Source organism: Nerophis ophidion, linkage group LG19, assembly GCF_033978795.1.
Source record: "Nerophis ophidion isolate RoL-2023_Sa linkage group LG19, RoL_Noph_v1.0, whole genome shotgun sequence".
NCBI lineage: Eukaryota > Metazoa > Chordata > Actinopteri > Syngnathiformes > Syngnathidae > Nerophis > Nerophis ophidion.
In genome coordinates, this window is record NC_084629.1 from 28,702,370 (window position 1) to 28,716,660 (window position 14,291).

The following is a 14,291-nucleotide window of genomic DNA, read 5'->3' on the forward strand; positions in this document are numbered from 1 at the left end:
TTTGCAAAAAAATTGATTTGTTTCTATCCTTGAGCTATTTGTCTGACTACTGTCATTCATTTACCATTGATTGATTAACGTGGACTTATTCGGGTGTTACCATTTAGTGGTCAATTGTACGGAATACGTACTGTACTGTACAATCTACTAATAAAAGTTTCAATCAATCAATCAATGGCCGGTTTTCTAGCCACTGTTCATGCAGTCATTTGGCGCTTTACATGGTCCGCAACATGGTGCCCACAACAAAATCCACTTTTCAATGATGTGAATAATCAAATGACCCCGAAGGGTACAAGCGGTAGAAAAATGGATTGATGGATGGATTTGTTTATATACTGTACTAACATGCGTATGTGTCCACAATGAGAATGTAAAATGTACACTTTGCTTTCAGTGTGAGTAGAAGTGGGGGATGGGCACTTAAAACAGCTCAGAGGGCAAGGACCCTGCAGCCCCTGAAAGAGGAGGAAAGAGTCAACCCTTGTTAAAAAAAGAAAAGAAAAAGGGTCTACCAGCATCCACGTAGAAACGCTATGGCAGACCACATGGCTGAAGGCTATTGCAATGGGAGCTACTGTAGCATGGGGGAGGGGCGTCACCTATGGAGATGTTATAGGGTAAAGTGAGGTTAGTCGGCGTGACCATGGGAACTTTTTCATTTATCGTTACAATACAGCTAAGAAAAAAAAAATAACAGGCCATCGTCGATGCTAATGAGTACACAAGTTGTCCACTCAAACCCAGACGACCCAAACAAATAATTTTGATTCATCGCAGGCAAACAAACTAACGCTAAGCGGGAGAATATTTCCCAAATTTGCATGTCATCTGTTTGCTGCACATGCTGCAGGTGTCGCCGTCAATACCAAAGCTGTTTTTGGCCTCCAGACTGCATATTTTCATTAATGAGCGAGAACAGTGCACCTTGGAATCCTCATTTGTTTTGTTTACGATTACAATAAACTCTTCATACATGATGCTTGGGAATGAACTAAATATTTAATTGGCTTTCAAAATAAATGGATTTATTTTCTCTTTTAAATATAGATTTTTATACTTCTAAATTTAGACTTTTAATGATACATTTTTGTTGTATTTTTAGTCCAATTATGTGTTTTCCCCCTCTTGTAATCCCACAGATGTAATTTATTATTTGTTTTATTAAGTCATATCTAGTAATTTACTAATGAAATTTTTCTCTTTTCGTAAGATGCTGATTTTTTTTTGCGACATGCCGACCTTATGCTTGTAAAATTATAGTGTATTTACAGTAAAATTATGATTCTTTTCACTCCAGATTTCAACAAAAAATGCCTTTATCTTGATTTAACTTTAACATTTTTTTTCTTGCACAATTTTTCTCATAGTTTCTCATAACTTTTTCCTGTTTTTAAAAAAAAAATACTGAAATTTTCCTCAAAATTTCAGTAACTCTTATTTTTCCTCTAAAATGGTATAATAGTCATTGTAATGATGTTATGGTAAAATTTTGACCTTGTACATCATAATTACTTTTTTCTTTTAAAAAACATACAATTTTACCATACAACTTCTACATATTTTGGTTTGCTTAATAAAATAAAATTGACATTTTTTTTCTCCAAATTTCTTCTTTTTAATCTTTCATACATTTTCTCTCAAGATTTAATCTTAAATTGCAACCTTTTTGTCATCAAATTAAAATGTATTCTTGTAAAATCTGGACTATTTTCTCATAAACCTTTTTCACTCATCAAATGATGACCTAATTCTCATAAAACTAGTTTTTTCTCATACAAAAAAAAACTTTGATCAGCTAAAATTATGACTTTTTGGTCAATGATTCCTCACAAAAACTTTAATCTGGTAAAATGAAGTAGTTTATTTTGCAATATTACATTTTTTTCCTTTTAAAATGAATACTTTATTCTTGCAACGTTTACAACTTTTTTCCTCAAACCATTTTTTTTGAAAAATCAGAATGTTTTGTTTCCTAGCATTTAATCCTGGTAAAATTAAAACCCTTTTCTGTAAATGTATGACATTTTCCTCACAATGTTAGGACAATACACGATCCCAAATCCTCCTTTCAGGATGTATAGTACAGTATAATTCATATTTCAATGTGCTATATGTGCTAATACTCCACTTATAATGGTATGATTTTTATTGTCACGCTATTTCACGTTTTGGCAAGGTTTTTCTCGTTTACTGTGGAAAGAGCGATGTGCTCCACAAGAATGTCAGCCAAATATTGATATTTATTTAAGTGCTGTAGTATCAGGCAGAGCGAGGCAAGCAAAGAAGCGGTCATCGATCATCTCTGCTGCTTCCCTGAGGGAAGCCGCATGTAGTCGAGAAGGCAGGTGGCTGTCAGAAACATACCAGCTGATCTCCATCACGTTTGACCTGTTGCTCTTTGACCCTTGCATTGTTTTCACTCAACATTGGCAACACATTCTTGTCACGATTCAGTATGACTTGGAAAAAAATCTCAATGTTTTAAACCAGTCTTAAATGAAGTAGTTACCTTCGTCATTTCATACTTCCAGGTTTGAGACGTCACACGATTGCCTTTTTTTTAAAAGCATATTCGACATATTTTTGGCCTAAAATAAGCTTTTTGTAGCAAAACAAACTGCTAAATGAACTCAGAATATCAATAATACACATTGACGTGCAGTGAGGTTTGAGGTTGGGGAGGCACTGACCCACTACTCAGATTTACAAACATGCTAAAGCCCCTTTTACACTAAACTGGCTAAGGTTATCCAGGGTAAATCCCACCTAAATTTATCCAATGGCCGTTTAAGACCCCTTTCCCCCTCTGTCCACCAATGCAATGCATGCGGGAAAAAATGCACGCGTCATAGTCACCTCTGACATAGAAGTGTATCCAATCCTTTACCATGAATTGATAAACGTGGACCCCAACTTAAACAAGTTGAAAAACTTATTCGGGTGTTACCATTTAGTGGTCAATTGTAGAGAATATGTACTGAACTGTGCAATCTACTAATAAAATTATCTATCAATAAATCAATCAATCAATCAATTCTTATCCTGTGTTTCAATGTAGACTATTGCCACACAACCTGTGCAATCTACTAATAAAAGTATCAATCAATCAATCAATCAGTTCTTATCTTGTGTTTCAATGTAGACTATTGCCACACAACCTTATTTGCCTCACCATCATCAGCTGTTAGACTATTGTAGTGAATCACACCTGAGCCATCATACATCATACATTCTTTAATGGACATGTGAAAGTAAACAATGTGATAAATAATAAATAAATAAATGGGTTGTACTTGTATAGCGCATTTCTACCTTTAAGGTACTCAAAGCGCTTTGACACTACTTCCACATTTACCCATTCTTTACTTTAATTCCATTATTGGTTCTGTATAAAGAACATTTTAAAACAATCGATCTAGGGATATCGATATCTGGTCAGGACACTGTGCTTGTTGGCAGAAATTGGCGGTCGTACTAGACGGCCGCAACCACTTCATGGCTTCACAATAGTTATGGACTACAAAACTAGACGTTGGCGGACAATAACTGCTTTGCCAGTCCAAATGAATTTGCTATTTTTAATAGTAGTCCCTCGTCCACAGGAGCCCGCATTGTCATTGTCTCTCAAAGTTTTTCACTAAGTAGAATCACAACTGACCTGGACAATCGGAAGTTTTCTATGTTCTCTGCTGGCTGTACATATCCTACTAAGTAAGACCTACACTGTTTCAATGTCCATTTCTCTGTTGATGCAATTGTTGATGACTGAAGTACTGATATCAACCAAAGCTCCTCATCCCCCCCCCCATTGTAAATAATGTAAATAATCCAATGTATATACTATGATGATTAACTTGTGTGATGACTGTATTATGCTGATAGTATATATTTGTACCATGAATTGATTAACGTGGACCCCGACTTAAACATGTTAGTGGTCAATTGTACGGAATATGTACTGAACTGTGCAATCTACTAATAAAAGTATCAATAAAAAAAAAATCAATCAATAAAAACTCTTGCTGTTCCTCTGGCACAACACACTCTTTGACAAACATATCCCACCAGGCTGCCATTCTTCCAGGGCTTATCCAAAAACGTCACTCAACATATCTATGTTGCTGTCTGAGATGTGTTGTTTTCAAAATAGCTGCAGTTGCCCGTTTCCTTCTCTTAAAGGGGAACATTATCACCAGACCTATGTAAGCGTCAACATATACCTTGATGTTGCAGAAAAAAGACCATATATTTTTTTAAACCGATTTCCGAACTCTAAATCGGTGAATTTTGGCGAATTAAACGCCTTTCTGTACAGCCCTCTTGAAGCGAATACGTCAGTACGTGACGTTGCCTAGGTAAAAAAGCCGCCATATTTCATATTTTGTTGAAGTATTATTCAATAAATATATTTAAAAAGGATTTTTGAATTGTTGCTATTTTTAGAATATTTAAAAAAAAATCTCACGTACCCCTTGGCAAACCTTTAAGTACCCCCAGGGGTATGTGTACCCCCATTTGAGAACCACTGTACTGGACAGCTAACAATGCAGCTAATGAGTCATCTATTCCAGACATAAGGCCCTCTAAGAAAACCTCCAAAAACCTCCATCAATACTCCATTTACTTGTATATTAAGCAAGTATTAGCGACATTGGTATTACAAGAGCTATAGCCGAGGAACTACTTTTGACAGCGCCTAGATTACATAGCGTCAGTGTGGCTACTGCAGCTATTGACTTATTGAGCCGGTAAGCGGTGCGCCTCTTGAGTTGGTAAAAGTTAATTCTAGATTACAAATCATGTCCCTCGCTTGTTTAGTAGAAAGTTGTGGCCATTAGGCAGGAAGTTGGTCAACTTTGAAATTGAATTTAGAACTGGACACATTGCCAGGCAACCACGACAAGGCATTTTTTTTTTTTTTTTACCTGAGTGAAGATTATGAAGATTTTTTTCATCCAAACAAAAAAACACATGTCTAGTGCTGAAAGATATAAACTTCCACCCCACTATGTGAACATTTGACATTAAGTTATTGTTTTATGTTCACAGTTTGTATTTCTTGTTGCTTAGTGTTTCACAAGAGCCTGATCTCTTTATCACTCAGCTTCTAAAATTTGTAGATCATCCTTCTTATAATCAGGCTCAGAAATATAAGGTTCTGGATCATAATTTGTCCCCTATTGGTCTTTGTTGTCTCTGCCATGCTTAGTAAAAGCTGTTGTTGAAGGAAATAGTTAAGGTTGTGATGTGCTCTGCAAAATCAATGCTCTCAAAAATACTTAACCTGCATTGTTTGCCGTCTAGTTTGAGCCATATTTTAAATTTACAGTAGAATGCATAAAAAAAAGAACAGGTGTGTGTTATCTCACATAGGGATTGTGAATGATAAGGAATTTGTTTTAAAAGCACAATTTCCTATTAAGTAAATGTACATTCAACCCAACAAAACTGTTGTTTTTGCATGGTTTTTGATTATTTCAAGTTCTACTAAAATGTTTTCTATTTAACTGTAAAGAAAAATTTGAAAATCCTTAATTTTTTCCCCAAAATTTTACTAAACTAACCTTTTAAAATATATCATAATTTGTTTATACATGTTTAATGGTTTATCATTATATATTTATTAGTAGTTAACTATTTAATATACGTAAGCAGTTCATTGTTTTTAATAAACTTTTACCTTCCGTTGTGATTGGCTGTGAGAAATCACATGATTCTATGGATCAGTAGTGTTATAGCTATCAGGGAAGGGTGGTGTGTGTGTGTGCGTGTGTGTGTGTGTGTGTGTGTGTGTGTGCGTGTGTGTGTGTGTGTGTGTGTGTGTGTGTGTGTGTGTGTGTGTGTGCGTGTGTGTGTAGGGTGGAGGCGCTCAGGTCAGCGCAGCGTCTTTCTTCATGTGACCTATTGTTCTTCCCTTCCACTTTGAAAACCGACGGCGCCGCTTTCATCCATGCTTTTGCGTTCAAGAGAAACAGGAAGTGTGCGCGCTCAGACCTCATCCATCATCTGGCAGCAAAGAGAGCTAACTGTCACATTTTAGAAGACATCTCACTCACATTGTTATTCAATTTCTTACAATTTCTCTTGTCTGGATCTGACCACTACTGACACATCATCTTTACTTTCCTACATTCCCCCCTAAAATAGGTCAGTTTTGGGTTTTAGGCTAAGGTTAAGAAAAGTTTTAGTTTTTTAAAAAAAATTTGTATTTAGGGTTGGTTAAATGTGTGGTTTTTGGTCGCGTTAGGATTTAAGTGAAATGTTATCAAAGGGTTCTGGTTATAGAGAGGGTTGGCATTGCTTTATCATCAATCCAAATGGAACTTAGAAAACAAGTGTGGGATCATTTTGATTTTAGGAATAATGTTCTTTTCTTGTGTTCCAACTATCGTGGGATCACACTCCTCAGCCTTCCCGGCAAGGTTTATTCAGGTGTACTGGAGAGGAGGCTACGCCGGATAGTCGAACCTCGGATTCAGGAGGACCAGTGTGGTTTTCGTCCTGGTCGTGGAACTGTGGACCAGCTCTATACTCTCGGCAGGGTTCTTGAGGGTGCATGGGAGTTTGCCCAACCAGTCTACATGTGTTTTGTGGACTTGGAGAAGGCATTCGACCGTGTCCCTCGGGAAGTCCTGTGGGGAGTGCTCAGAGAGTGTGGGGTATCGGACTGTCTTATTATGGCAGTCCGATACCTGTATGATCAGTGTCAGAGCTTGGTCCGCATTGCTGGCAGTAAGTCGGACACATTTCCAGTGAGGGTTGGACTCCGCCAAGGTTGCCCTTTGTCACCGATTCTGTTCATAACTTTTATGGACAGAATTTCTAGGCGCAGTCAACGCATTGAGGGGTTCCGGTTTGGTGGCTGCGGGATTAAGTCTCTGCTTTTTGCAGACGATGTGGTCCTGTTGGCTTCATCTGGCCGGGATCTTCAGCTCTCACTGGATCGGTTCGCAGCCGAGTGTGAAGCGGCCGGAATGAGAATCAGCACCTCCAAATCCGAGTCCATGGTTCTCTCCCGGAAAAGGGTGGAGTGCCATCTCCGGGTTGGGGAGGAGACCCTGCCCCAAGTGGAGGAGTTCAAGTACCTAGGAGTCTTGTTCACGAGTGAGGGAAGAGTGGATCGTGAGATCGACAGTCGGATCGGTGCGGCGTCTTCAGTAATGCGGACGTTGTACCGATCTGTTGTGGTGAAGAAGGAGCTGAGTCGGAAGGCAAAGCTCTCAATTTACCGGTCGATCTACGTTCCCATCCTCACCTATGGTCATGAGCTTTGGGTCATGACCGAAAGGATAAGATCACGGGTACAAGCGGCCGAAATGAGTTTCCTCCGCCGTGTGGCGGGGCTCTCCCTTAGAGATAGGGTGAGAAGCTCTGTCATCCGGGAGGAACTCAAAGTAAAGCCGCTGCTCCTCCACATCGAGAGGAGCCAGATGAGGTGGTTCGGGCATCTGGTCAGGATGCCACCCGAACGCCTCCCGAGGGAGGTGTTTAGGGCACGTCCAACCGGTAGGAGGCCACGGGGAAGACCCAGGACACATTGGGAAGACTATGTCTCCCGGCTGGCCTGGGAACGCCTCGGGATCCCCCGGGAAGAGCTAGACGAAGTGGCTGGGGAAAGGGAAGTCTGGGCTTCCCTGCTTAGGCTGTTGCCCCCGCGACCCGACCTCGGATAAGCGGAAGAAGATGGATGGATGGATGGATGGATGGATTCTTTTCTTGTTTACTTTTTGACTCATTGACCAGAGTTCCATGTTTCATAATTCCTTCTGCCCAACTATTTGTTTAAAAAGCAAAAAAAAACAAAAACAACTATTACTTTTATTTGCAGGTCAAATCTAGCAGATGGTGCCATCATAAAACCACAGCACTGACTATACAGCCAGTGAGTGTGCCAAACACTCACTGGGGCATCCTTTTCCCATCACCAGTGATCAGGGATTAGGCTCGGACAGGGTTAGTCCATGGGCCAGAACACACCGCAAAGGCCAGTGTTTTTGAAATCATATAAACATAGTACATATTATTAGTATTACCATAGTAAAAATATGAATAATATAAAGCAATGATAATTGTGTGTTTTTTTTTTTTTTTTTACAAATGACCCTGATTGGGATTTGAACCTGGTCAGCATACTCTAATTTCTCATTAAACTGTCCAGCCAATCACAAAGACTATGTTTACACTGCAGGCCAAAGTGAACCAAATCAAATTATTTAAATAATTAAATTTTTTTTCCCAGCTGACAAGTAAAATATGATCTTTATCAGACTCCAGCATAAATGTGCATGGACATCACATGCAAAATAATATATATATATATATATATATTGATATATAGCCTGGTATTATTGACTAACGATGCACCAAAAATTCAGCTGCCAAAAAAATACTTTGATGAATGAAACTGCCGAAACCGGATATTGTGTTGACGTACTCATTTCCGTGTCTTTCCTGCACACACAAATGACGTAGCTCGACCGAAGATGACGGAAAAGTTGCAAACAAGTCGCACACTGATTCCGACTACCTCTAGATCTGGCCCAAATCTGATGCGAAAAGATCAGATTTTATGCTTTTTGGAGCACATAGACTGGCATAAAAACCTCCAATCTGTTTCACTCGGGGGCAAAACAAATCTGATTTGGTGTGCAGAGTAAACGGGGCTAAACGTAGCTAATGTGCATTTCTTTTAAATAAAATTATTAATTATGAAAGGCCTTCTGAAATGAGATTTTCTCATTCAAACGGGGATAGCAGGTCTATTCTATGTGTCATACTTGATCATTTCGCGATATTGCCATATTTTTGCTGAAAGGATTTAGTAGAGAACATCCGTGATAAAGTTTGCAACTTTTGGTCGCTAATAAAAAAGCCTTGCCTGTACCGGAAGTACCGGAAGTAGCAGACGATATGCGCGTGACGTCACGGGTTGTGGAGCTCCTCACATCGGAACATTGTTTACAATCATGGCCACCAGCAGCTAGAGCGATTCTGACCGAGAAAGCGATGATTTCCCCATTAATTTGAGCGAGGATGAAAGATTTGTGGATGAGGAAAGTGAGAGTGAAGGACTAGAAGAGACACTAGTGATTTAGGGCTATAAACATTGATTGATTGATTGATTGATAGAAGAAAAAAAAAGAAAAAAAGCCGAGGGCAGTGGGAGCGATTCAGATGTTATTAGACACATTTACTAGGATAATTCTGGAAAATACCTTATCCTCTTATTGTGTTGCTAGTGTTTTAGTGAGATTATATTGTCCTACCTGTACAACCTGAAGGTCGGCCCCGCACCTTTCTTCAGCACCAGTCGACGGGTGGTGGCGATGCCCATCTCTGCCAAGGGGCCCCTCGTCGAAACACGATCTTTCGAAATGATCGCTGCATAATACACTGTACTTTGTGTGTGTGGTCCAATCCAACGGTGTTTGCTTGGCATCTCTGTTCCATAGTAACGCTTGACTGTCATCTTTCGGGAATGTAAACAATGAAACACCGGCTGTGTTTGTGTTGCTAAAGGCGGCCGCAATACACCGCTTCCCACCTACAGCTTTCTTCTTTGACGTCTCCATTATTCATTGAAAAAATTGCAAAAGATTCAGCAACACAGATGTCCAGAATACTGAGGAATTATGCGATCAAAACAGACGACTTATAGCTGGGAACGGTGCTGGAACAAAATGTCCTCTACAATGCGTGACGTCACACGCACGCGTCATCATACCGCGACGTTTTAGCATGATACTTCTGCGCGAAATTTAAAATTGCAATTTAGTAAACTAAACCGGCCGTATTGGCAATGTTAATGTTGCATTGATATATAAACTATCAGACTGCGTGGTCGGTAGTAGTGGGTTTCAGTAGGCCTTTAAAACTGTGTTTGCATTTTGAGGACTCCTGAGCGAGGGGTTTAAATGTACTTTTTTTACTTTGAAACTTGGGTTTTAAATGTAGCATTCGAGTTCAAGTTCTGGTTCCAATTTAAGGTTAATATTTTGTGGAACTGTCAGTCAGCTGCTATTTTCCCGATGTGGCTTAGAACATCTTGGAGTTCTAACCCGAGCCCCCATTCAGTTCTGAACAACAACTTAGCGAGCAACATGTCAACACGGTGCAAAGTGGAACCATGAGGTCACTTTAACTTTCTTCTTGCAGTCCCCTCCAGGCTAACTCTAATAGCAATCAATGAAGAGCCAGACACAAGAGCTAATTCAATTTCCCTGCACCCGTTTTCTCATCAGGGCTCAAAGTCCTGTCCGCAGCTGATAGCGCCCCCCTCAACGTCTGCAAGGAGGGAAGGACTTATCCCAGCTTTCAGCTGCCCTTCTGTAATAGACACAGATAACTGGATTGGTGGAGGTGCGGCTCACCTGCCTGAGCGCCCCCTCGTCCGGTCGATTAAAAAAACTTAATCAAGAGACCTTCACTCCTACTTTTTGACACTTAAGGCGGGAGTCAAAGGGGGAAGGGGATCAACATCTGTGTGGCTGTAGTTCACTTACTTGCGCTTGTCCAAACGATTCCGCGCGACGAGCATGGCAGCAACACCCGAAGAGTAAGGACAAGAAGAGAGGCTGGTTGTCTGACCTACAAGAAGGAATACAAATGAAACAAACTAATAGATCAAATCTCATAATTGTCATGATATTTTAACTTTCATTTTCATCAAAGTACATAATTCTTTGTTGTTAAATAATTGATTTTTTCTGCAAACATTGATTTGATAGCATACAATTTTGAACTTTATTCCCCCAAATGTTTGACTGTTTTGACAGTTCTACATTATTGTCATTTCTTTTAAAAATTCACTTCATGTTCCTCATCGAGTCACAACTTTTACTCAGTGTTATTCTCCTAAATTACGGCTTTTTTCTCAATAACTTTTTTCGTGCAGTATTTGGCTGAAGCAATTATTTACATTTCATAAAATGATTACTTTTTTCTGATTGTAAAATCATTATACACTCATTAAATACATCCTTTTTTACTGCACTTATTTAACAGTTTTCTAACCAGATGTTGATTTTCTTTTAAATAAATTAGAATAATAATAAATAGTTCTAATAAAAAAAAAATATTGTAAAATTTTTACAAAATTATTTGCTTTTACAATCTATATTCTTGTAAAATTCAGACTCTTTATTCATGATTTATTTCCAATTATTTTTTTACTTTTTTCGTATATGTGATAACTTTTGATGATTTTTTTCTTCTATAATGACAACTTTACCCTAAAACAGGGGTCACCAACGTGGTGCCCGCGGGCAACTGGTAACCCGTAAGGATCAGATGAGCCGCCCGCTGGCCTGTTTTAAAAATAGCTCAAATAGCAGCACTTATCAGTGAGTTGCCTTTATTTTTTTTAATTTTGTTTATTTACTAGCAAGCTGGTCTGGCTTTGCTCGACATTTTTAATTATAAGAGAGACAAAAATCAAATTGAATTTGAAAATCCCCAAAAATATTTTAAAGACTTGGTCTTCACTTGTTTAAATAAATTCATTAATTTTTTTACTTTGCTTCTTATAACTTTCAGAAAGACAATTTTAGAGAAAAAATACAACCTTAAAAATCATTTTAGGATTTTTAAACACATACCTTTTTGTCTTTTAGATTCCTTCCTCTTCTTTCCTGACAATTTAAATCAATGTTCAAGTATCTATTTTTTTTATTGTAAAGAATAAATACATTTTAATTTAATTCTTCATTTTAGCTTCTGTTTTTTCGACGAAGAATATTTGTGAAATATTTCTTCAAACTTATTATGATTAAAAGTCAAAAAAATTATTCTGGCAAATCTCGAAAATCTGTGGAATCAAATTTAAATCTTATTTCAAAGTCTTTTGAATTTCTTTTAAAATGTTTGTTCTGGAAAATCTAGAATAAATAATGATTTGTCTTTGTTAGAAATATAGCTTGGTCCAATTTGTTATATATTCTAACAAAATGCAAATAGGTTTTAACTTTTTTAAAACATGTCATAAAAATTCTAAAATTAATCTTAATCAGGAAAAATTACTAATGATGTTCCATAACTTGTTTTTTAAATTTTTCAAAAAGATTCAGACTAGCTAGTTTTTCTCTTCATTTTTTTTGGTTGAATTTTAAAGAGTCGTAATTGAAGATAAAATAAGTTTCAAACTTTAATTTTCTTTTTTTTTCGTGTTTTCTCCTCTTTTAAACCGTTCAATTAAGTTTGTTTTTTTCATCATTTATTCTCTACAAAAAAACTTCCGTAAAAGGACAAAAATGTACGAAGGAATTACACAGAAATACCCATTTTTTTTTAGATATATATATAGATTTATTTATTAAAGGTAAATTGAGCAAATTGGCTATTTCTGGCAATTCATTTAAGTGTGTATCAAACTGGTAGCCCTTCGCATTAATCAGTACCCAAGAAGTAGCTCTTGGTTTCAAAAAGGTTGGTGACGCCTGCCCTAAAATATCACTTTTTTCATGATATTTGACCTCTATTTATTTGCCTAATATTATGGCTTTGATTTATTTCTTCTTAAATTTGCAACTTTTTTTCAAATAAAAGGATGACTTTTTCACACCCACTTAAAACTTTATTCTAATAATTAGTTTCTCATTGTAAGAAATTGCTTCCATGAAATTTTAAGTTTTTCTCTCAATATTTCAACATTATCAAACTTTTTTCCTGAAATTGTGACTTTTGTTATAAAATAACATTTTTTCTCTTACCACTTATTCTTATAAATAAAAATACGTCCCCCCACCAAAACAAATTAAATTAAGGGAAGTGAGGATAAGAAGAGAGGCTGATGGCCCCTAAAGCCACTTTGACAATGAAAATAAACGCATAAAAACCAAACAATGAAAAGAGAGTAAATATGGGTCATATCTGATCCTGTCTCCTTCGATCTCTGCAGCGCACTTTTAGCAGCTCCCCTGCTCAGCCACCTGCTAAATAATGCAGAGCTGGAATGGAGGCCATAAGTGTGCAGCGATCCCCCTCCATGCGTGGGGACAATACGGTAAACAATGCTAACATCACAGACACAACAGCCCTCGGGCACTACGGCGGTCACACTCTGTGAAGTGAGCGCTCACGTTTGTGCACCCCTTTTTTTCTTCTTTTTTTTTTTACTTGTGTGCCAATGTCATGTTCAGCCGAGTGAGGAGATAAGCATGTGTCTCCATGTGTCTGCAGCAAATCACCTGGTGAGAAGACATCCGATGGCAGATGCCGCAGTCCGATGGTAACTGAGTCACTCGGCTAATGTTAACCATGAAGTGAGTATTTTTGTAGGTTTTTTTTTATGCATATCAAGTATACAATTTTCAAAGGTTTTATAATAAGGGCATAATTAGACCAATGGCCCAAGTAGATCATGTGACGGTGACATGAAAACAGTCAGCACATAAGACAAAAAATGTTTTAAAGCACATAAAATTAAACCAAAATATAGGCTAATGTTAAACGTTGAGAAAAATGGCAATAAGAACTGCTTAAAAACTCAGAAAAACCAGAAGTTAGTCTGAGATAATGTACTATGAGTGCAAATGGTATTCTGACAAATAAGAGAAATTGCGTCAGACATGTTGGTTTGCGTCTCTCGTCTAAAGCTTTTGTAGACCGTGTTCGGGAGATGATAACCCTATAACACTGACCCTTACCTAAATATTGTTTATCTGGCAATAAAAGTGCACTCCTACACTTCTCTTTGTACAAATAATATGCTGGATTTGTCCATCTGTAATTCAGGGCTAACATTTATTATGTGTTCAAATTGTGATTATTTAGCGCTCATCTTCCCTCCCTAACATGAAATGTCCAGAAATACAAATACAGTATTACATTATCTTATGAGTTGGTTCTGATGGTAACTCGGGTCTGCGAGACTGTGTCATCCATTGAAATGAATTGAAGTCCATTTAATTAGTGTTTGGCCCCTCCCATAAAAAGTCTCATAAAATGCTTGTTTTAAATTACAAAATTGTTTCAATAAAATCATACCTTCTTCTTGAAATGTTAACATTGTTGAAATTTTTTCTTAAAATTGTGACTTTACTCTTGAAAAATTATTACTTTTGTGTTGTAGAATTACAACTTTTTCTCCTAATTTGCATTATACATTTTTCCAAAAAGAAAAACTTACTTATCAATAATAAATATTGTATAAAGAACAATATAATTTACCACTAACAACTACAGTAGTTGGATAAAGTAATGTAGTAATAATTTAGCTTGGAGAGCAGACTTCTACAGTATCTCCTACCAGCTGCTTATCCATCAAACACACCATCAGCAGCTTCTCCATA